General features: G+C 44.3%; 1 long non-coding RNA gene across 1 annotated transcript in view; it reads right to left on the bottom strand.

The window, feature by feature from the left end:
* LOC140843488 (uncharacterized) overlaps positions 1 to 22,864 on the bottom strand; it is an 87,919-nt gene extending 65,055 nt beyond the window's left edge. Inside the window, exons 1-2 of the long non-coding RNA XR_012121315.1 lie at positions 22,665 to 22,864; positions 20,067 to 20,139 (exon numbers count right to left, since the gene is read on the bottom strand). This is a non-coding gene — a long non-coding RNA (uncharacterized lncRNA). The remainder of the gene's footprint in view (positions 1 to 20,066; positions 20,140 to 22,664) is intronic.
* Between the last annotated feature and the right edge of the window lie 1,055 nt (positions 22,865 to 23,919).

Genomic DNA, 23,919 nt, shown 5'->3' with positions numbered 1-23,919 from the left:
TTTACTTAAAGCTGTGTTTGGGGCATTAGCAATGCAATTAACTGCTTAAATACTGCAAAGTGGAAAGTACGTGGCCCCCAGGGTGGGAAGGAAAAAACAGACAATTCTCTTGAACCCAAATATTTTTCTAGCTATTATTTCACATGTTTTCTAATAAGTAACTTAAAAAAAGCTCTTTTTTAAATTGTCTGTGGCCTGACCCTTTTTCAAATTTAATTTTGTTACTCTGCTAGGTGAACAACTAATCATTGAACTACTCAAAATCTCATTAACTGGCTGAAAAATCGGTCAAGTAGACCATGCTTGGCTTTCTGCTCAACCTCAGAAAAGTTTAAGCTCCTTAAGCGACCAGTTAATGACATTAGAACTGAGGCCACCTCAACCAGCCTGTCACTGTCATTGCTCAACTGTAGAAAACAAACCCCATCAACTGGGAGTTTCTCCCAAAGTATCACCATGTCTAACACAGTACCTGCCACCACAAGAGGTGCTCACCAAATATTGAAAGAAAGAAATGGAATTATTTGTACAGAGGGATCTAAATCACAAGATAAACCATGCTACAGCTTCCTGGTATTTTTGAGGAGAAAAACATCTGTGTGGGGATTTTTTAAATTTAAGGTATTAATTTATTTCACCAATCAGCTCCCTTTTCTTTCCTCCATTCAAGTCAGTAGCATGGGCCAAGCCTATTAAGACTGGAACAGGTCATATTCTAGTAAAAAAAAAAAAAAAATGCATTTTGTTTCCATTTGTTTCAACACACAATGCAGGCAAAATATCCTTGCAACAATGCATGGAGAAAGATTTTCTTGAGATTAGAGTCTCTAAGCTGGCTGGAGGCAGGCTGGTAAGAGTTCTGTGTATCCTGGGGCAGAACTGTGGAGCTGGCCAGGAGCCCAAGGGCAGACTGCTGGAGATGGTTCTACTTTGAGGATACCATGGGCAGCCTATGGAAGACACCCAAACAAAAAATATTCCATGGAAGCCCTAGTCACCTGGGTCTGCCCTGTGCACACGACCCTCAGGATAGATGGTAGGAATTGATTTAAACATGGTCCCCACTTTCAATACCTGGGTACTTCTTAGATACAGGTCTAGAAAGGTGGGAAGGGGATTCAAACACCAATGTGAAGATGCCCTGCCAGCTATGCAAGAGGTGGCCCTGGAACTGGTCTATAAGAAATTAAGTGTTCTTTCCTGCACAGGGTGAGTTTGTGAACTGAGAATCACTCCAAACACAGATGACCCTTGAAAAACTTGGGGGTTAGGGGTACTGACCCCTGTGCAAACACCATGTATAACTTTTGACATCTCAAAGCCTTAATTAGCCCACTACTGACAAAGAAGTTTTACGGGTAGTCAATTACCCCATTTTGTATGTTGCATGTATTATATACTGTATTCTTACAACAAAGTTAGAGAAAAAGTGTTTTTTGTCAGTCTCCACAAAAATGTCCAATATGCATATTGATAAATAGCTGTGTATGAACTTGCACAGTTCAAACCCGTGTTGCCCAAGGATCAACTGTAGAGTATTTTAAAGCAAGCAATAATGTGCCTTATGTGAATTTATAAAAGGAAACTCACACTTTAAAGAAACATTGCCCTCCTTTGGGCCATGACCTCTGCCCCACTCGACTGTCTGTCTGAGGGCAGAAATTGTCTTCCCCACAATATATCTGAGGGCCTGGCATGTTGTCTCACTCAGGGAACCAAATAGCCATTGAATAGATACATGTATAAACAACCTCCTCTGCCAGAAAATTGTCATATACTTTCAAGATTTCAAGAAGATGCCAAATGTGTGTACATACTGGTTACTATACCATCATCTACTTTAAATACATTTTCTCTAGGCAGATTGTATCATTAGCAGATCTCACTCTTAATGACAACAGGGTGTCTGCCTCCTTAGGCTGCTATGACAAAACACTGCAGACTCCCACACTGAGTGGCTTAAACAGCAGAAATTTATTTCCTCACAGCTCTGGAGGTCAGCAGTCTGAGCTCAGGGTGCCAGCCTGGTTGGAGTCTGTTGAGGACTCTTACTGGTTGGCAGATGGTCACCCTACCCTGTGTTGTCTCCTGGCCTTTCCTTTATGCTTTATTCTTAAAAAACACACCGATCCCATCACGAGGTCCCATGACCTCCTCTAACATAGTTACCTAGCAAAGCTCTCATCACCAAATACCATACCAGCTGGGGGTTAGGGCTTCAACATAGATACGGGGGTGGGGGAAACACAAACATTCCGTCTGCAAAATAAGTAGAAAGAAGACCCACTCACACTCATTTTTATTCTCTGTTTCAGCCAGACCCTGATCTTTTCCCCAGTGAAACAAGAAGTCCATGCCTTTCATATGTTGATTTCTTTGTTCTTTCAAGCCACTGTGTCCCCAGATGGCTTTACAGTAGCTCATCTTTTGTATACCTATTCTTTTCCCTTACCTCCCACCTACCTCCAATCTTAGAAACATTTTCTGGTCTGGCACATGTCGATACTGGAAAAGATGTTTGGTATGTACTAGTAGGGACATTTTATTACTTTCTTCTAATAAGAAACCATCATACATACAAGTCAGAGTGGAGAAAGTGAGGCACGCACTTTGAGAAAGTAGCTGAGGAAAAAATAAGACCATGGCACAAAGACTATATCAAAAGCATTCAGTCCCAGTGGGGCCTGGACATCCAGTCCGAGGAATGATCTTAACAGGCAGGGGCCACACCTTAAGCCCCCAGTGTAGCCCCACCCTGCACACCAGGCCCCATAGGAGTCACCACCCCGACCTCACACCCCAGCACAACAACAAAGAAGGTGTGTGCTCTCAGGGCGGGCTCTCTCCCCTCCTTCCACCACCGCACCTCCGTGGTGGCTTCTCCCCCAGCCCACATGTTGACTTTGCCTGTTTTCAGCCTTACTGCCACTTTAAACGTGGTTCTCTTGATGTTTTAAAAGTGCAAATGCCTGTGGTCTCATTACATTTTCTATACTCTTTCCCCATCCTCCCCAGCATCTACCCCAATCCAAAACCCCTCAGTTATTGTAACAGTTTCCACATCATTGCATTTATGTCCTGGTCTCCAATCATGAATTCATTCTTTATACCTCCTCAGGGTCAGTCTAATTAAAACCCTGCCTCTGTTCTGTCCTACTATGAAAGTACAGTCATGAAACTACTCTGAGAAAACATGTCAGATTCTTTAGAGAAACTTTCAAAGCTCCTTCTTCCACTCAGTCAACAGGTTATAACTGAGCGGATACCAGCTCCCAGATACTGTTCTCGACACTGAAACTCAGAGGAACAGGGTTCCCTCTCATTATGTACAGCTGTATGTACTTCAGCTGTGTCACCTGAGACAGAAACACAGGGACATGGGTGCAGGAACTCACCCAGGGGCAGGGGGCGTGGGGTGGGGTGGGGGGCACCTGCCGCCTTGCACAACAGCAGGAATGGGAAGAGGGACCAGAAATCAGTTTGCTCAGAGGATGAATTATCTGACCTTGTGACTAAATGCCTGTCCATAAAAGGAAGAAGTGAGGAAACACGCAAGATTTCTGGCTTGAATTCTGCACAAGTGAGAATCCTCATAGCAACCTTTTAACGGTGCTACTCCTGTGCCCGTTTTACAATGAGTGTCTTCCATTGAGTTGGGAAAGACTGTCTAGAGCTGGAGAAAGGAAATGAATACTCATCATGAAATGTTACCGTCTAGAGAGCAACTCTTTGAACAGTTCTATAGATTCCGCCTGGAGGTCAGAGGTAACTTTTGAAATCAAGATAGATTTTGAAGTCATCAGCGTGTATCTGTGGGAGCCAGGGTAGCCCCTGGTGCAAAAGTCACAAGGAATGCCAAGGTGACAACGGACACTGGCTGAAGCACAGAGCCCTTCAGGGAGTGGGTCCCCGTGGACCTGGACGGGTCACATCTCAGGAAACCATCCTGGTGAGGAGAGATGCTGACAGAACAGACGCAGGGAAGGCAAACGGCAAAGAAAGCGTGGTGGGTAAGGAGGTCGTAATGGCAGTGAACTAAAGTACAGTCAAGAAGTCATATGTGGGCAAAAGTCTTTAGGGTCCTAAATAAGGGCATATTCTCCCTTGAGTTTCATCAAAACCTTGATTATGGAGTTTATTCAATTCCAAGTCGTAACAGACATCAGACCCCTTCTTGGAGCCATCCAGGAAGCTTCAGCAACATGTACTATGACAGCTAGTATATGTAGAAAACTAAATGCCGATTCTCACCAATCACATCTGTTGTTTCCAAGGAGGACCCAGGGCAGTGGTCCAGCTCTCAAAAGACCCTCCACAGGGCATAAAAGACTTGGAAGATTTGCTGCCATGCGAGGTTTCATCCTCAGCTTTATAAGCCGCTACTTGGGGGCAGAGACATGTTTTCCAAGCTTATTAAAGTATAAAGAATGCCAATTTAATGATTTCAGAGAAACAGAACTGCCACACAGACTCAGCATGACCAGCACATTCTGTCTCTAAGGTTAAGCTAGAAGAAAAACCAAGTCATAATCAGGAGCCCCTTCATTGAGATATTAAATGCTGTGTTCAGCTCTCTATAAAATAAGCCAATTTACTCATTAACTCTGGGAACTTACTGTTGCAGAAACCAAAATACTTGAAATTGGCAGACCTACCAACAGAAGCCACGGCATGATCACAACATTCTTTGTGAGCACAGACTGGAACCGAGGGGTTAGAAGAATTGGATATTTTAATGGCATTAGGCAAGCTTGCACAGAGATGTTTACTCACAGAAAGGAGAGCTTCCACCATTTGGACCACAATACCAGAGGCTACTTGGCTAACCTCACCACCATGGGCATCATACTGGGACTCTCATCAGTTTAAATGGGCGCTGGAAGTTCCTCAGCTAGCATCTCTCTCTTCTCTGGAGTGACCCTGACAACATATGTATGACTTGGAGTCCAGCATGGACTCGCCAGTTGTCTGGCTTATGGTTGTGTTCCACAGGCTCAGAGGCGCCGTGGGTGTCCCCAGTCATTTTGCCATTTGCACCTGGCTTCACCAGGTATTGGTATTACAGCTGAACAGGCAAAGGACAACTTTGTCTCCTTTCTCGCTGAGGGAAGGGAGAGTGTCTTACTCCTAAATCTTAAGCACTGGAATCGAGACGCAAAGCCTCATGTGCTGTGTTCTTCCCTCTGAAGCGGCTCATTTGCTCTGATTAGGCATGCTGGAATTACTTTGCTCAGTTGTCCTTTCCAACTCTAAGCCTGGAGGGTTCTCAGAGCAGGGACCCTGAGAATGAGTGATTATGGGGAAGGAAATAAAAGGGAGATTCTATTCTCATCAGCTTATGGTTTTTAGGTCCACGTCCTTACATTTGGATTTAGGTTTGAGTCCAGCTGCTGACTTCTTGAATAGTGAAATACAAAAGTAGAAGGGATATTCACGAGCTGCAATCAGTAGCCTGCCCTTCCGGTTTTCCCTTCTGCCTCTCATAGTCCCCCCAGGGGTGTTCCGAGTACCATCCCCAGGCTGGCCACCTCATCGCCTGGGAACTTGTTAGACATGCAAAGCCTTGGCCCAATGCCCCATACACTCTGCGGCAGGACCCAGTGGTCTGCGTTTTAACGAGCTCTCCGTGTGATTATGTTGCACACTCAAGTTCGAAAGCTAGAGCTCTAGCCTTTCCATGTTTTATTAAATGTTAAGATTTTAATAAGAAAAATAAAATGAGGTAAATAATAACTTGCCTCTTAGATGATCTTTGAGTATGCTAGATCATAGTTGGTTCAAATAAGAATTTAACCAAGATAATCTTTTCATTTAAGGAATCCCTGACCCCCATTGTCTTAGGCAAAACTGATAGTCTAGAAAAGTCAATGGGCACCGTGTGAAAGGCTCGGATCACTTTCTGATAGATAAAATGGATCAATGGGCTTAAGCGAAACCTGACTGCATTGATCAAGCAGGATAAATAAACATCCTCTGCTGCTACTTGTCCACATCCCTTCTCCCAAACCCGAAGGAAAACAGACCGACTGATCTACGTAGTTCTGTGTGAAGGTCAAGCTCTAAATGCCAGATTTCTTTTTTCAGCATCATTTGCACATTTCACACATAGGAAGACAAAGGTCCTCAGAAAATAAAAAATATGACATAAAAAGGAGTAATGTAATACCATGTTAACTCATTCTATATGATACAAGGGAACGCTGCACCATGGCAAAGACACGGTGCAAAGTATTCCCATATGATTTCAGAACCATTAATATGAGAAATCCATATTTCATAACATCAACAAACCAGATGAACCCCGTCCACTTAAAGTAGAGAACAGTGAAAAGAGCAAATGTGTTGTGAAGACTGGAAATGAGAACAGTGTGTGGGGTCAAACAGTGAAATCAGAGGCGGATGCTATGCATGGAATACTTACTCGCGGTGATGTTTCTGCTTTGGTTTATAAGCGCGTCAGGGTGTGCGATCCAGACAAAGCTCAAAAAAGAAATACCAATCTACATGACGTGTAGAGAAACTTGCCACATACAAAGCAAGCACCACAAAAAAAGGTATGAAAATTGAAACCTTGAACAGAAAGCTCTTCTGACCAGAGTATACAGATGTCATGTATTTAGGCCCACTGTGAGTTTTTATGAATCAAATACTTTTCCTTCAACTATTTGATAACCTAAAGAGATTACAAGGCAGGAATTTAAAAACAAAGTAAAAGAGAGCTCATGTGGAATTTAAAATCACTGCCATAATGAACAGTAAACATGCTCTAGTTAGTCTAGGCTGCTCTTACCTCAGTGATAAACACCTGGAACCTCTAAGTGATGTAGTAGCAACTGTGCTAAAGTTAAGAGACTATTTCAAGAAACTCATGTGAGGAGGAAAAACAATGAGTAACAGTATGGAGAATCTTTAGGAACTTAACATTGCAGAAGGAAAAGTTTCTGGATTGTTTGATGAATTTACAAACTAAGACACAGACAGGTCAAGTGACATATCCAAGGTCACAGAGCTACGTATAGTTACGTCCAAGACTTGCCACTCAATGTAGTGACTTTAGATAGGCCCATGCTGTCCCCTTCAAAGTGGTTACTTAGGACAGAGCGAAGAAGGAGGTAAAGTTGGGGACCGATTCCCTGCAGGCTGATCTCCTGGAGGAAGAGCACACGATGGCAGTCAGTCTAGACCATTGTTTAGGCATCCAGACCAGGTCCAGCGCTGAGCTAGCAACTCAAGCCAGTTTCTTCCACCATAAGCCCTGCATCCTAGTCCCTGTTCATGCCCGTAGGGGCTGGGGCATCACTAGTTACACCATCCAATGTTGGGGTCCCTCCTCCAGCATCCCTGTGTTGGGGTCTGATGCTGGCCATGCCAGGCCCTCAGGCACTGGCCTAGAATGCTGCAAAGCCCCACACCCTTCTGCTGCTCCAGTCTAAGTATTTGGAGCAATCCACCCCCCTACACCCACCCACCCACCCACCCACACACACACACACAGCAGGCTGCTTACACATTCACTGTGGCTTCGTGACAATATCATTTCCATGATGCTGCCATTATTCAAATGCACTTCCATGTTTGAATTCCCCTTTTCAATCATTTCCTAAGCTTTTCTCTGGAATATTATCAGTGGTGGACAACCTTTATACTTCAGGTCTTATGTCTGGAAAGGGGGGAAGAAAGACAATGGCTGTTCAGAGCCAAATTTAGTGAATAAGATTAATCAAGCTGCATAATGATATTTGGTTGAACTAAGTGTCATTCTCTAAAAAAATAGATGGATTATGTTATTTGGTTCATAAACCAACTTACTCAAATCTCAGAATTTCTTTCAACCGTCAAATTCCAAGTCTCCAAAGGAATGTATTTGAAAGACAGTACTGCTCTGCATGAATAAGTTGAGATTTTGTTTAAACTGAATAGATTCTAGCCACATTGCAGAGACATAACACGGATTAACTATTTTCAACTCTTCCAATTGCATCTACCTATGAGAACTTCCATATACCTGTCTGCTTAGTGAACAGAAAATGCTGATACGTCAGAACATTAAAATAGGACTCAATATTGAATCATGAGGCTGTAGGCCAAAAACACATCGGAAATATTGCTCTTACCAAATCCTATAAGCCCAAGATTTATGACCGTTCCAGGTAATACTTTCTGAACCTGTTTGAATAAGTCCAAGCACAAACAGGTGACAAGCCCATCAATAATATTTAAGAATTTCCCACTGTATGTGAAGCTACATTTCACACAAGTCAGGGAAGTGAGCAAGCCGGTCGACCAGTTGCCTCCTGGTTGCTGACGCAGCACACAAGCCTGCTCGCTGTTCCACTTGGGGTTCCGTAGTCCCTCGATCCCAGCCCTGAAAAGCAGAGGAGGCTCTAGACTCAACTTTTCTGAAGTTCTCCACTGTATTCCCCCTTCTGTGGTTTTCTAGGAAATGGGACCCCAAGGAGCAGGGGATGGGGGAACATGGAGAGGCAAGTCAACTGCAATATGATTAATAAGTCATCCAAAGCAGAAGTGATATTAATAGCTAATATTTGATACTCAGCCACTTCTAAGTGAATAGATTAATATTCCCTAAGGAAAATATTTCAATGGAGAAGATTCAGAATTTCAGTTCAGTACCCTTGAAGTCCCTAAGCTATTCAGTACAATGATGCCTTCACCCTTTATTTCTGTTTTTTTTTATTTTTAATTCTGACATATATAAAATAAATATGGGAATTCAGTTTATGGCATTATACCTTCTCCTTCGACAGTAATGGAGCCCCTTTTCTATATTTACTGAAATTATGCAATTTATCTAGATACATAACTTTAGTACATATCACTCAAATGCTAGTGATACAAATGTTATTACTCATTCAGTAAATGACAGCCATCTATGTTGATTTAAAAAGGAAGCCAAAACAATGCCTCGATAAAGTTCTAAAAGGAAAATAAGTTATAGTTTTCAACTAGAAAAAGCAACTCATCACCACTGTCAGGAAGGAACATAGAACCTTACTGAATCTCCTGTGCATGGACTATCAAGGGGGGTTTTACACTGAAGCTAAATACACTCTTTGGCCAAAAGTTTATTATAGCCACTCAACAGATTTTAAAGCAAAGAACTTTTCTGATTAGTTTTCTGTGTATATTAGGGTGTACATTTTCAAACTGCTCAAGCTTAATCCTACATGAAATTAACATTCAGTCATACACCATTATAATATTAATTGTGCATTTTCCCAGTCTGTCTCCACTTGGTCATCCCTTAAGTTTATAATCATTTTCCAAGAATATTCCTGCTTCAAAACCCACACACTGATACAGAATTACTTTTAAACACCCAAGAATTAATAAACATCCTTAAGATTATCCTGGCTCAGACTGCCTGACATTAGTGTATTTGCAGTTAAAACATTCATGTAAGATCTCTGAAACATTCTTAAACAGGCAAACCAGAAGCCCTGCATAGACTTTCTAAGTTCTAATATGAACTTCACCAGTTCATGGTTTTCTAATAGAATGTAGCTCTCATGATGTCTGATATATACATCTGCCATCTTTTAGAGACCTCAACTGCACGTTAAGCGATTTTGATTAAAAACTTTGACAGTCTCTGTATTTTTTGTATGCTTGCAAGAAAAAGGTTTCAATTGCAACATAGTAAAGAGAATATTAAAGGAAAAAGCATTGACAAGGTAAAGTGAATTATGGTGGCTCAAGTTAGCAAGTACATCAGATAGAAATTGAACAAAGTCACAGGGGTTACAGTAACATTTTTACCGCCACTTGACAAAGGGTTAACGGACTATTAGGAATTTTCCTTAGGCTGAGACCTAAATCAGGGATCTGACTTTCTGCGGCTGCATTAGCCCAGGTGAGTTTCAGGGTTCAGCGGTCATCTTAGGAAGCAGGAAATTAAGGAAATGGTACACAGGACAGGCACCTCTTAGATGGTGATGAGGAAAGTATATGGGGCTTGGGTCCAGCGAGGAGAGGAGAGCCTACGTGAAGAGGATGCAGTTGCCTGGGTGCTTGAGGACACATTTCATGTGATGGTCACGGGTCCTGGGCCACGATGTGACCCAGCCCAGGAATTGGGCCTGGAAGGGACGTGCAGAGAACAAGAACTGTTACTCAGGACACCGGCTTTTCTCATAGCCATTCTTTTCCCCTGGCCTTTCACTTTTTCTTAACATACATTTGACAAACTGAAAGTGGGAATTTGCTGAGTCAAGTCAGTATTCCAAGTAAGAAAGTAAGGAAATTTGTCTAGGAACTAGCTGACCTTTTTAAGTTCTTCAGGTTAGGAGCAGGCATATTAACCAAACCTATTCCCTGGAATAAGCCAGTTTTATCACGTAGGTGGAATCTTTACTGACCCAGGTCCTGAAGTTGGTAAGTGAATCCCACTCACAGCTACTAATATCGCACCCACTCCTTCCCCCCCATTTTTAAACATTGGAAAGACTGGTAGGTGTATTTGTGTGTGGGATGGGGGATGGGGGGAGTGTTAAAAAATCATGGACAGGGAGAAGCTGAGCAAAGGTCAGGTTGCCGACGAGTGCTGTACGAGCAGCTTGCACTAAGAATGGGCATCCCCCAAAATCCATCTGGAACATCGCCTCATTTTCTTCTCCCTTCATTCCAAATGCCTCTGTCACATGGAGAACCATTTTTCCCTTCACAGAAGGACTTCGGTGGGGTAAGATTCTATCCTGTCACAATCCAGTGCCATTTAAGACTTCAATCACAAGATAAAATGGACTTAAATGGTCCTGAGAAAAAAAAGTCCCTCTCCCATCTTGGATCTGGGAGAAGCGGCCAGGCTTTTGATGCTAGAAAGATGGGAAGAATGGAGGGGCATTAACCCCCACTTCTGTACTTTCAGGGATGTTTACTGACAAGGTATTTCAACAGGTGAGACAGATCATCTCCACCTCTTCATGAGCAGAGATCCACTGTGTCAAGTGCTTAAAGTATTTCAGTAACTATCTGCAATGGCACACTTCAAAGAGAATGCATGTCTTTGCGATCTATTTCTACAGATCTCTTATCTGGATCACTATATATCCCATCTCTCTCAACTATTAAATCATATCCAAGCCACATAAAAGACTAGATTCCAACAGGCTTTACCTACTTCAACACCTCCACTGGACTATATAAGAAATCTGGGATTTCTGTATCCTAGGCAAAATCCCAGCTTTAATTCATACATGCATGATACTTAAGCATCTGGATGCTTAACAGTGTAGATGCTTTCACCCTACATGACAAAGCCCTTCAGAAGTACACAGAAGTCCCTCCTGCAGTTTGTGACAAGGAATCCTCAACTGTGACCTTTAAAATATCTTCCTATAGAGTAATAGCTTCATGAACTGAATTTTCTTTATTCATTTATGATTCTAGAAAATATTGTATTTCAGTGTCTTTGAGCAGTTAATGCCCAAAACAGTTCAAACCCATTTATAAGACATTCCAACAGTGTGATATATGTCTATAAAAATTTAGATGACCTCTTTTTGATGAAAACTGGGATACACAGATTAATTTTAATAGAAAATGGAGTTGGGAAACATGCAGGAAGCTTTAGGATGAAAATAGGACAAATACAATGTACAGAGCTGAATGCTGAATGAGGATGTCATGAGAACAAGAGCTACATTACCTGGGCTTGTTCAAACTGCACTCAACCCCACATCCCCTGCTCAGAGGGGGTGCTCTCCCGTCCCCGCACCCCAATCACAGATCATCTGTAGGACCTCAGGAGAACACGCTGATAATCAGAATAAGCCTATAATAGACAGATCCCTAGCCTCATTTGTTTGAAATCTCTAGCTCATCCCTCATCTTCCAGGTGAAAAGCGCGTAATAGCTATCAACTTTTGAAGGAAATAGGGGATTCAAGACAATGAGAGTGTTTGAATCTCAATTTCTACATCTCTGGACTGTGATTCAGTTAAATAATGCCTCCCACTGTAGTTCCTCAGCCCAGTGCAAAGCCAAGCCCCAAATGGCTGAATGAAGATTTGAAATGCTTGGAGAAAATAAATGAACTGCCTGCTTTTCATTACGCTCCAGCCTCAGGATGGGGATACATCTGGTTTTCTGATTACACTTTCCCATAGTAAAGAAAATTCTAGCCTAGCAGGTCAAACCAGCCGATGACTAGGCAGCTCCAATTACTGACCTGACCTGCTTCTAACCTCAGAGGGGAAAAAAGAAAACCCTTTCTGCTCATTCTTAGAGACTGAAATATGGGTGTAGAAGGTTGTGGGGTTTTCCCTTAATTAAAGTTGCTTATTCAAATTGTGCTTTAGTACAGTCTTTAATTATAAACAAAATAATGCCAACTTCCTCTATAAAGTACCACTCAAAAGGCAAAGAGAGAGAACAGAGTCTTCTATTCTTATAATAAACAAAAGTGCAGTCATTTCAATATGGCTTTTGGAACTTGATTTGTTCTATTTAATGAATAAACAATAATAGTATTTCTCAAAGGAGACAGTGTCTACTAAGATAAGGCTGGTCTTTTTTTAAATTAGTGCCACTCTAAAAGCCATTCTAACTCCCAAAGAAACTTGGCCCTGGGCCTTCTGGTGAACTCTGCTACAGTACCTGTGGCCTGGTTTATATATTCTCAAATGTTAATCTGATCCAACTTTAGCTCCACCTAAAAGAGTCGTCCCCATCACATCCCAATTTATGGAAGGGTTACACAATTTCTAACAACTATTTTAAAGCCATAGATAAAATGCCTACCTCCACATTGAAAGGATGCCATTTAGGCCAGTGACTTTTGGCCTAAGGAGAGAGTGCATACAAGCCCACCATTTCTGTTAGTACGTTACAACTTGAAATATGATTTTTCTAAGGCGTAGCTTCCGTGTTAGATTCAACTAGATGAAATTGCCAATACTCGATTTTTTTTATGACTTCAAATGGTTTGACCCAGTTTTAAAAGATTCTGAATATAGTGAAATTATAATATGTCTAGTCACTTTTAGCCTGTTGCCATAGATTGCTATTTTCCACCTGAGGATAATGAATTGTCAACACTGCTCCTCTATCAATATGCAAAAACAGTCTCAACTGTTTTCCAAAATACCTTATAAAATAAGCAACTTTAACCCCTCAAAGCAGCAAACATTCATATTGGTTTCCACTTTATCATCCCTGTGAAGCAGGTGCTGTTTCACCCATTTTAGAGATGAACCAATTAGGGAATGTTATGAGTAACCAGGCAGGAGTTACTCTTGAATCTACTCTGAAAGCCTCAAATTACTAGTTTCTTTGGGGAATTTAACTCACACCCAGTAACCAAATGCTGATTCCCTGGATGTTTTTCTTGACAACCCATGTAAATGAGCCCACAGATACTTGTTTTACTGAAATCATACCAGATGTGTACATTCATTTTATGAATGTGTCCAGTGACCTCATTTTACCTGGATTGCTTCTCCATTATTTAGTACGTCCTCTAGTGAGTATATTTCAGGTCAAACATATTTTGGCTGCCCTCTAATGTCTCTAGCACTTCGATAGATGTTGTTAAATATGGAAAATCACTGGGATAGGGAAAGCATTGCATAAGAGTCTGAGCAGTCAGTGGAACAACATTAAAGACTTACTGAAAAGCTGCAGCAATGTTGTAGGATGGGTAAGAGCTACATTGTAGAAGACAACACAATTCCTTCTAACAACTACATGATGAGCACCCAATCACAAAAGTCTTTGCAACCATTTCTATTTCTTTATCCTTTTAGGTGAAGATGTTTCCATGAAACCACGACAGTCCCCCAGCCAAACACTGGAGTGACTTTCTGGTCTGGCTGTCTGCTTTTCATTTCGTTCACTCTGTTGCTAAAACTAGCTAAAGTTGCCAGACAACGTACTTTCCATCTCACCACCTGCAGCACAATTCACTGTCGACCTCTTTGTCCTTCAGTGCCCCCCCCCCAAAAAAAAACACCCCTCACGGAAAACTGCACCCACACTCCTCAGCTGCTTGTCTCCCACCATGAACAACTTTCCCACCCAAGGTTCATCTAATCTAAAAATATATCCCTTTTGTTGTAAAAGACCGAAATGTTGTATGTTTGCAATCAAATCTATATCCCTTTTATGCTTTTGGTATGTCTAGCAGAGGTCGATGGTTCAATATAGTCTTAGTAACAATTATAATCTCAGAAATAGCAATAAACCATTCAAAAAACCTGGAGATAATAAGGCTGGCCTTGCATCTCATCAGTTAAGCACGCCCACTCCAATCCCAGCTTTGAATGTGGCTATTTCCTCTATAGCTATTTTCAGACAAGTCTTCTTAAAGTGCACTGCACTCACTGTGTCACATATGCCACCCTCACCCCCCCCAACCCCTCTGTCATCGGACACACCCCACCTCAACCACTGATGCCTGGTGACCTCTATGCCCAGCTCAGTGGGCTCCAAGTTGATTTCTATCATCTTTGACACTGTATCTGGGACACTGATGAAAGTACCCTCCCTGAAACTGTCCTCATTGGACCCCCTGACAGTCCACTTGGGCTGCTGTAAGTCATAGGCTGGGGTGGGGGCCTCAGAAATTCCTTACAGTTCTAGACAGTGGAATTTTAGGGTCAAGGTGCTGATATTGTGTCTAGTGAAAACCTGCTTGCTGCTTCCGTCTTCTCCCTGCGTCCTTACACAGCAGAGCGGCAAGAAAGCTCTGGGGTGCCTCTCGTAAGGGCATCAATCCCATTCAGGAGAGCTTCTCCCTACGACCTAACCACTCACTCCCACACTGGAGGTCAAGTCCAACGCACGAATTCTGCGGTCCTTCGCTTCTTCCACAGGCCCACCTATGAGCCCTCTGCACCCCGGATCCCCGGCACTGAAGCCTTCTTCTCAATTCATGAAGCAAGCTGGAGCACTCTCCGGGACAATCCTGTAGTTTCCTTTCCCGGACCTGCTACTTCTGACCAGATAACCAACAGGCAGCAAACCACCACCTGAACCATCTTTCTCAGCACTTGATTTCATGTAATAAATAAAGGGCTCAGAATTTTAAACCAAAAGCATCAGGGATGTTTTGAACTTCTCTCTTCTCTACACTCATTGCAATAAATTTGTCACAGAACTCTATTTCTGCGACCTAAATATCTCCAAAGATTCTTTGGCTGCCTCATTATCTCTCACCTGCTCTGGGCAGTTACCTGGTTGTGAGGATCATGACTCCAGGCCATGTTCCACGCAACTGTCAAGAGGACCTGAGACTCGGTGTAATCGTGTCAGTCGCCCTGCTCATCAGAATGGTTCTCCACTGGCAGACAAGCCAAGCCAGGCTCTTTACCACGTGTCCCCCTCACCTGGATGCAAAGCTTTATTTTGTATCATTCTTGTGTGGATCTAAGCTCCAGCTGTATTAACTGGGTCACTCCCAAATATGTCGTAGCTCCTATGACTTTGCATATGAAGTTTCTGACACTAGGAAACCCACCTGTCCGCGAATCCCTACTCCACATTCAAGCCTCTACTAAGAGGAGGCTTTATTTAGGAGGGCTTAGAAATGCTGGTCTAGAAGTAACTCACATTGCTACAACCCAATAAAATAAACCCGTTCTAGACTACAGGTCTCACTTAAAGCTCGTCACCCCCAGCACATGCTGTGGAAGCACAAGGGCTCAATGCATGTTTTTTGAATGATGTTTATCAAATAGCTGATACCCAAAGCCTTCTGAATCAGCTATCTGACCTTGAGAGGACACTAACTATCAATAGGTCATCCTTTATACATGATACTGTAGGCTCATGAAAGGAAATAAAATGACTCAGTTGATTGCAAAAGAGTTTCTGCTTGAGACAATAACTCTATAAAGTTATAGGAGTATGTTATTTTAGTGGGAAGACAGGCAATGAAGAGTCAGAATATTAAGAGGAGTCAGGATATTAATGGGTTGTTTCCATTTGTATGCAAAGAAAACACCTTAGCTGAATAGATGTTTCAATTGATATTTCCCCCTGCCTTAAGTCACATTAAACCTGGCTAAAGGAAAGAACCCTGGAGATAATGTAACACTTGAAATCCATTCTCTGAGCTGTACTACAACCTGTCGTTGGCAGTCACCCTGCTGCTTTTTGAGATCCGTGCTCAATTAAAACTCTCATTTTTAACCTTAAATGAGGCCGACCGACTTTAAGTTTCTTTCCTCCTCATCGAAACCACACAACCAACTACACATGCTTTTTCCTTCAAAAGCCTCCTCTCTCAGGAGGATCCTGTTTGCCTTCACCCAGGGATGACGAGGCAAAACCCTGAACCGGATTCTGTTCTGAGAGAACTACTAAGTAATTAGGAGTTTCACAGGAATCCATCCATTATTTTAGGACAGTTTGGTTTCAAGCAGAGAACCGAGTTAAATTAAAACCAAAAAGTAATCTTTTTTTTTATCTTATCTTACTCCTGGTCTTTATTCTCTGTAATCAGTAACATTCTTTTACGGTCTCTGAAATGGGTTAACCAGGTAAACCAAGTCTTCCTTACTTTTCTTTCCACTTGTTCAGTTGGAAGTTTTATGAAATAAAGTTCTCAGTGGTCAGGCCAATAGCATAAAGCTCTCCAATTTTGAGATTAAGTACTTAAAGACCAAAAGTTTACTGAGGCTCTGTCAATGTGCCTAGTTGTCAAGTATCATTAATAGTTTCAAGTTTGAGGCATTATCTACTGCTCTTCTTTTAAAGACATGTCTCTAGCTTTTTAGCATTTATGATGTCACCTTAAAAAGTTAAAATAATATGTGGATTTAGTCGAGTAGGATGCTTAAAGATGGAAAGATCTCTGGGATTATGCAATTCCTCCACAATAGGCACACAACACTAACAGCAAAACACTGAATAGACATGTACTATAAAATATAACAATCTGACACTAACAGCAATACACTGAATAGAGATGTACTATAACATATAACAATCTGAAAGTTAGGACACACAGCAGACTGAAGGATTGAACAAAGTGAATGAAATGAAAAAATAACCTGTTTGATAAAATGAAATGATCTTCCTTTATTTTTTCAACTATTTCAGAGGTAGTAGCAAGATCCAGGAATACCTCAAGGTCAAATGCATATGAGGACATCCTCAGAACTCAGATGTGGGTCCCAGCGAGGAGCTTTCTCTGACACGGTTTCCCTCCCCACCACCTGGATCATGGTCTGTCCCCATGTGCTCAGAACATCCTGCCCAATACCAGTCACCACACCACAGTGCTCAGAGGTTGTGGCCTGCCCTGTGACCCAAGCCGTCTCCCCTGCTCAAGTCAATGGAAGGAGTCCAGCCTTGGAACACCTCGTCTTTCCATGTCTAATAGCCCATCTTCAATGCTGTGCCCCCCACCCAAACCAGGGACTCAGGACCCCTGAATCACCCCACCTTGTCTGTCTCCTTCTTCAGCTTAGAGTCAAGCTCCTTCCTTATGGACATTGCCTGACTAAACCAGAACTTCCTGCCCTCCCCCACACTTGCTGGTGAAACCCCAGCCGTGGCTCAGTCCGAGGGGATGTGCCCACCAGGAAGGCCGGAGGCTGGTGAAGGGAATGCAAGCATGGGGACCAGTCTTGGTTTTCACTAACAGCCCCTAAGCTCATGAGCACCCTCAGTGCTACTGGCAACCTGTCCTGGCCCCTCCCTTTTTCTAACTCCTAAAAGCATTTCACCTTCTTTCTCCTCCAGCGGAGAGCAATTCACCTCCCCTCCAGTCTCATCTCCAGTGAGTCTAATGTCTATGAGAAAATAAAGGCACACAGAAGAGAGAGCTTCCACTCGGTCTCAACCAAACTTTTGAGCCGGCTTCATCTGTGCTCACATTGTTTCTCACTGCCTGAAGTTAGCAGAACTTCTGAGCACCCTGAAGGCCAGGCCTCCACCAGAAATTTGGTCCTGTCTCTTCTCTACTCCAGGGCATCATGCGAGCACTTCTCCCCCCAACCATCCCCTCTCTAGAGGTTTCCCATCAGGGCACACTGGGTGAAGCCATCCTAGAATCAACTCCAGTATTCCCACAACCTCAACTACTCCATCAGTTCTATGCTTAGTTTCATAGCAATCTTTCCTAGCATCTTCTCTTCCTAATCTTCCTGATATCAAGTGTCAGGAACCTTCGGACTCTCATCCAGTTGCCTAAGTTACATTCTTGAGTGTCTGGTAAACAATTCTACACACCAAAAGCATAATTTCTTCCTGCCTATCGGGTAAATTCTGCTTCTCTTTACTGTACATATTCCATGTTAAGGGATTGGCAGGCACATACTATGATTTATATTGATTTATATATATATATAAATGTATATACACATGAATGCATACATAATATAGGGGAGGAAGGAAAACTATGCTTTGAGAATACCTATTAGAAAATACACTGATATATTTAAGAATAAAGAGCCAAATAAGTGTAGTTTATGCTCAGTGGATTCAGGATAAGATATATTACACATGTGTATTATCCACACGTGTGCACATGCTAAGACAGGGAGGGGACAAATGAAGCTGATAGGTTAAAATGTTAACAAGTCAGTCTAGGTAATGGGGATATAACCTGTGTTCTTTGAACAAATTGTACAGCTTTTTGTAAATTTGACACTTCCTAAATTTAAAAAAAAATGGAATTATTGTTGACTCTACTTTCACCCTCTACCCAGGTCATCAGGAAATCACGCTGATGGAACTTCCAGCTAACACCCACGACCTCGTCTCCTCTACCCATGCCCACCAGCCCTCACCCCTCCTTCTGCCATACCCTTTCCCAACCCCTCCCCTTCTGCAGAGCCCACCCCCACCGCCTCTGACAGCACCTGGAGGCTGTCACTGCTCTGCTCCCAGTCTGCCCGAGGCCCCCGTGTTGCCTAAGCAAAAGCCTGCTCTCATCAGGACCTGGCAACACCCTGTGAGCCTCATGTTACACAGCTGCAGGCACTGTGGGGCACATCATCCTTACTCCCTCCTCATGGCCACTGTTTTGCTTTTCTTTCTGCCTAGAACATTCTTCCCCCAGATATCCACATAGTTTAGCTACAGCCATTTTTGAGGTCTCTGCTCAAATGCCACCTCACCAGCATGGCTTCCTCTGACCGACCTCCCTAAAGATGAACCTTCTCCCTTTCACTCCTCCCCAACTTGCCGTATTTTTCTAGCCTGCATTTAGCAAACTTTTTCCTTAAAGAGGTCAGAGCAAATATCTTAGCAATACGGTCCATGCATATGGTGTTTCAGCTGCCACAGTAGCCTGAAAGCAACTGCAGGCCATATATAAATGAGCATAGCTCTGCTCCAGCAGGACTGTCTACATGAGAAGGCACAGCCTGGACTGGCCCAGTATGCCAGTCTGCAGACTCCCATTCTAGATGAAGGCTGTTACATATTATCTAGGTTTCCCTTTTATCCTCCATTACTGAATTGCAAACTCTGAGAAAAGGCACATTTTGATCACTACTCTATTTAAACCGCTAAGAACTGGCACCAACTTCAACATTCATGGGATGAATCAATCCAATATAATACCTTCTATTTCTACTAACCTTCATATATTCCCTTCTTCAGGTGAAGTTCTGATTCCCCTGAATACCATTTGTTACACTCTAGGCTCTGATCCCCTTTATGGCAGAGATCAGTTTATCATTCCGAAGCCCAATGTGCAGAATACTTAAAGGAACACGCACAATAGATTTGTATTGAATGAAAAAATCAATCGTGCCAAGAGTGAGGTGAGAATAGTGAAGGCTAAGCTGAGGTTGGGAAGAGGAGCTTGTAGAGAAAAGGGTATCTTAGGAGTGCAATTGCCAGCAATTTTCTCTGATTATAGAAAATGGAGAGGATGTTCTGCTCTCTGTTTTGCCAAACACCTGGAGGGCTTTGTTCCAACTCTTTGGTTCCCACACTTCAAGACAAAGATATATGGGGCTTTAAGAGAAATACAGCCTAGATAGAGAAAGCAAGGAAGCTTGACATTGGAAGTACAGTTTAAAAAAACTGGTCATGTTAAAAAACTGACACTGCTTAGCCTAGGAAAGAAAAGATTTAGAGGTACATACCTGCTGTCTTCAAACACAGCTGTCAGACTTAAGAGGGACTAAATTCTCTTTGTTGCTCCAGAAATCAAACCACCTTGAGAAAATTGGAGAGGTTGGTTTTAGGTCAATATAAGGATGAACTTTCTAGAGATTTGAACCATCTGAAAACAGAGATGACTGCATGGTAGACACGCAATTCCAAGCACCCAGAACTCAAATACTTGTCTGGATGAAGTCACCCTAAACTCCAGTATTCCCCATTATGAGCATGAGTTCACTATCTTTGCCCAGACAACCAAGGTTCCATCAAACTTCTAGATTACCGATTTCTACAGAAAGCCTGAAGGGGAGTGTGTCCAAAGGCAGAGCTGGCAAACCAGCATGCGTGCTGCGGCCGCAGGAGACTGTTAGGGTCGCAAGCAGTTCTCCGGTGGAGTCCAGTGGACAACATCCCCAGGGAAAATCCTTTCCGTAAATCACAGGGAAGACAAAGAAATAAACATGAGAGAAAAGTCTTAGGACAAATAAGAGTAATCAGTTAAAAGCCACAGGACACATTTGAGTCTTTTAAATGTTTTAAACGGAGAGGAAAGGAAAGAAGTAAATGCTTTTTACATTCCTACTGTCACAAAAGAGAGCAGCGAAATGCTAGGGAAGGCCATCTTGTAACAGGCTTCAGAATAAGATCACTGAGGGAAGACCAAGGGCCCCAGCCACCAGAACCACATCTCTGGTGGGGCAGGCACTCAACCCAGGCACCCCGCAAATCCAGTCTTAATTTTAAGAGATCCGCTAGCCACCTGTCCACGTGTTTTCCTTTCTCTTTGCACAGATCTTTAAACTTCTCAGTAACCTTTTTTTCACATTACACATTATCTTCCTACAACTATATTCTCTTCCAAAAGCATCGTTCTATTGGCACACAGGGAACATTTGAATGATTAACTTCTAGTTTTCCATCTGCTCTATTCTGTTCATGCTACAGACCACGTCTGTTTGATCTGGAAGCTTCACAGTTGCTGATATCCTGAGCACGTGCCATTGCTGACCACACTCTCTCTGAAAATGCTCTTTTCCCTTCTGCTTCAGTGAGAATTCACTACTTTTTTTTTAACTCTGGGGGCCAGGCCCTGAGCTAGCCCTTGAGCACAGCTCTGAAGATGTATGCATTTTCTGCAGCAGTTTACAACTCGGCAAACAGCATGTACAAGCATTGGGTAAACTGTGTCTCCCAGAAAGCTATGCTCGAGTTCTAACCCCACCGTGAATGTGAGCTTATTGGGTAATAGCGTCTTTACAGATTAAGATGCAGATTACAATGCGGTCATACTGAGGTAGGGCGAGCCAATAACTGGCCTTCTAAGTGGATTTGGGTATCAGCTTAAATTGGACCCAGACACAGGGGAATGCCAGGTGAAGACAGGCAGAGGAAAGACATGAAGACACTGGGGGAACACCACGTGAACAAGGAGTGATACTGATGAGCCAGAGGGCAGCAAGCAGTGCTGGCAACACCAGAAGCCAGGAGGAGGGTGTGGAGAGCTTCCCCCCTTAGAGGACATGACCCTGTCGGTATCTTGGCTTTGGGACTTCTAGACTCCATAAGTATATGAGTATGCTTTTAAGACACACACAGCTTTTGTTACTTTAGGGCGGCCCTAGGAAGCCAGTACATCAAGTGGACAAATAATGGTGAAGCATGGCAGGTGGTGCAAGGGAATTCCAGGCCACAGGGAATTCATTTTTTGCTTCCTAATGACAGAAGGCAACCCCAACTAAATGAAGCAGATGTCACAGGCAGGCTGGGATCCAGGGCCCTGAGGGGACTCCAGGCTCAATTCACCTCTGGTTCCTCCTCAGGCGCCCCACTCCTACCAGCCCAGCAGGTGGGGGCACTTCCAGGCCCACTTGCTCAGGGCCCACGTTAATTCGTGAAGAGACGTTCAGAAAAAGGGGGAAGTAGCAGCAGACAGACAGGGCGAACAGGCGTCCAGGAAGAGCTTAGCAGGGCTGGGGTTTACAGAAGCTGGTACCTGGCCAGGCTGAGAATAGGGGCACCCCATCTCAGGTGTAGGAGGTGATGCCTGCAGAGGCCCGTTATTCTCCCACAGCCCCTACGAGAAGTCCCCATTAGCACTCGCAGGAATGCGGCACCCTCGTTCCCCAGAGCTCTCCCGCACCTCTAACCCGTGCCCCTTTCCGCTGAGAATTCCACCTCCTACCGCCCAAGACACCAAGGGGACCCCAGCAGTGGCCTGCCGCCGGGCGGCCACTCACCTCGGCGCCTGGCCCCGGCCTCCAGGAGGCCACCACTCCCTCCCGCCGGTCACCCCGCGGCTGTCGCTCCCGACCCGTCCTCTCCCTCCCCTAGAACCCACTCGGCGAACGGCGTCGGTTCTGATGGGTTTCCCGAGGAAGCGCCCTCCCGCCTGCAGCCCCTCGTTAGCCTGCAGCCACTAGTCCCTTGGTGCCTAGGAGACGGGCCTGGAGGCCCCACCCGGGCCGCGCCCTGCCCTCCCCGGGCCCAGCCCAAAGCCCAGAGGGCCCAGTGCCTCCCCGCCGCCCCGCGCTCAGGTCTCCGCGGCCTCCCCGCCCCTCCCCGAGGGCCCGTGACCTTACCCGCCGGGGTCCGCTGGGCCGGTTCCCGCCGGAGGCCGAGGACAGAGGCCGCCCCCGCGCCGTCCCGGCTCGCCGAGGCCGCGGCCCGCCTCCTGCACCCCGCGCGCGGAGCGGGGCGCGCCGAACCAGACGCCGCCGCCTCTCGGTCCGCCAGTGCTCCCCCGGGCCCGCGCGGGCCACGCGAGGCCTGCTCGCCTGCACCTTCGTCCCACCTGCCCTCGTGGACACCCCCCGCCGGGTCCCGGGGTGGCCATCACCGCGGGGCCCACAGCTCGCACCCCACTTGCAGGCGTGAACATTCGCGCTTGTGCTCGTCTCTGGGTAATGGTGCAGGCTGCTCCCCTGCCCCGGGCACGGCTCCCTCCCTGACTGCGCGCTCCACTCCCGGGCTCCTCGCCCGGCTGGGGCTGCAGGGCGCCCATGGGCGCGGGAAGCCCTGGCACTCACGCCTCTCCCGGCACCCGGGACCCTGCCTAATGAGCCATTGCACGCGGTGTGCCGCGGGAAGCCCCGGCGCGTGCATCCCTGTGTCCTCACGCCTCGCAGGCCCCCGAGACTTGGGCACAGACCTCGCATCCGGAGCCACTCCAGGCTCGAGCATTTAAACCACGGATTAGACTGTACCCCGAGGTCAGCAGCGATCCTTCCGCAGGTTCTTTGAATGTTCCCAAACCACGTCTCATTTCTCTCCATTCCCTTCTTTGCTTACATATGTGTACACAATAATGATTTCCTTCTCATATTACAGGTGATCTAACTTAAGCAGGAACCTAATTTCACAAATCCTCTGTAGATTCCTAGCAATAACCTAGAAATCAACAATCTCGTCCTGTTGTCAATATTTATTTATACCCAAATTTTGTTGACTGATAGATTCTAAGCCTGCAGGCCAGAGCTCTTGCATAACATGCTTTATAAGTGCACCAGTAACAGTCTGCAAAGTTACAATATGTTATTTGTATAAACCAACACATGAGTTTGTAATTAGCACATTTGTGGCAAGTTTTGTTTTTTACCAAAGATGGCCATCACTTAAGTCTGATTTTCTAGAAACAAGATCATGTTATCAAACTTCAGAATACTGTGTTAAACACGTGATTCCATTTGGAATCATTCTTTCCTCTCTTCTACCCAATATTGTAACACTTCACGGAACATTAATAATGTATGAATTAATAAAATTTGAGGAATATCAATGATTAACATTACTGATGTTAATTTCATATTCCTCAAAATATAACTTCTGTACTGTGTT

Source organism: Manis javanica, chromosome 9 (genome assembly GCF_040802235.1).
Source record: "Manis javanica isolate MJ-LG chromosome 9, MJ_LKY, whole genome shotgun sequence".
Classification (NCBI taxonomy): domain Eukaryota; kingdom Metazoa; phylum Chordata; class Mammalia; order Pholidota; family Manidae; genus Manis; species Manis javanica.
The sequence above is the reverse complement of the archived record's forward strand: the minus strand, read 5'-3'. Positions and strand labels throughout refer to the sequence as shown.